Raw genomic sequence first — 1,589 nt, 5'->3', positions numbered from 1 at the left:
CCGTCAATAAAAAAAAATTCTACAAGAAAAAAAAGGCAGGCCAAATACTCATGTCACTTCCATTAGGGCATTATCTTCCTACAACTACTCATCTTCAGCAGCACATGATACTGCTACTGTATCTAATACAACAACGTGACACTTGTTACTGTATCTAATGTTCCTACAACTACTGTATCTACAACAGTAGCACATGATACTCCTACTATATCTACAACTACAACTACTACAACAACATAAAACTACTATGCATCATCTTCCTACTATACTTGCTACTCATCTTCAGAACCAAACAGCAGCAAAAACATGATCATCTTACTAAACAAGTTCAGAGCTGTCAGTTTCAATACAGTTCAGAAACCACAAACCCAGCCTAAATGGCACACATCACTCAAGTCATAACTTGTTTACAGCAAACAGACAAATAAAATTTGACAATGGTAAGACCAGAGTAAGTAGATTTAGGGGATCTGCCTCGTGTCTCTATTTAGCTTTGAACTGAAGAATTGGCTTTGGTTTTTATTCAGATGACCTACACTGCCACGGTCGAGGGGAGGGAGGGAGGGAATGGGGAATGGTGGAGAGAGGGAGGAACGAGGAAGGAGGAGAGGTACCTAGTCGGGGTCGGGGTCGGCGAAGGGGTCGGGGTCGGGGTCCGAGCTCGTCCGGGTCCTCGCTCGCCGCGGTCGAAGGAGAGCAGGGGCCGGTGGCGGAGGACGGTAGGGGCAGGCAGGGTGGACGCGTCGGGGCCGCGCTCGCCGGCTGCTGCAGGGGCCGGAGGAGGCCCTCGCTCGTCGGAGGGAGGAGGAGAGGAGAGGAGCGGGTGGCGCGCGCTCGGCCGATCCCGTTCGGGGGGCGCGGGAGCGGCGGGGGTGGAGTCCCGCGGGGGTCGGGGCAGCGCAAGACCACAACGGCGGCGGCGGCGCCGACGGCGTGCAGGCGCGGCGGACGGAGGAGGCGGAGCAAGGGGGGCGGCGGCGTATGGTTGGGGTCGAGTGGATCTGGCAAGGGAGGAAGGGAGACCACAATGCGAGGGGAATAGGTGGAGTGGGGGGAGGGTTCTAATGGCGCACCTCTCCCTAGTGCGCCCTAAGTACGACGATTCTAATGGCGCACCTCGCCCTGGTGCGCCATTAGAATTTTGTTTTATTTACTAGCCCGACTGGTCGGGTTATATTCCACCTAACCCCCACTCCATTAGAACACGCCCACTAGCCTGACAGGTCAACACGCAGCACACACACTAGGAGGTCCTGGGTTCGATTCCCAGGCTCCCCAATTTTTGTATTTATGCATTTAAAATGTTGTTTGATATTTATTTGTGTTTAAATATGTTCAAACTTGTTTAAATCGTAACAGTAATATTTTTTTATAAAAACAGTAATAATTTTTTAAAAAATATCATCAAATTTGTTATTTGAAAATATTTATGAATATGAAAAAATATCATCAAATTTGTTATTTGAAAATATAATCAAATTTGTTTTTTTTTATTTTAGTTGCATTCATTTGTGACGGTGGAGCGGGCCTGGGAAGGTGCGGGGGAGAGGGTGCGGGTGGTCGGCGACGGCGGTGGAGTGGGGGAGGGT

The sequence above is a fragment of the Triticum dicoccoides genome, chromosome 3B, assembly GCF_002162155.2.
Source record: "Triticum dicoccoides isolate Atlit2015 ecotype Zavitan chromosome 3B, WEW_v2.0, whole genome shotgun sequence".
NCBI lineage: Eukaryota > Viridiplantae > Streptophyta > Magnoliopsida > Poales > Poaceae > Triticum > Triticum dicoccoides.
Note: the sequence above shows the minus strand (reverse complement) of the source record.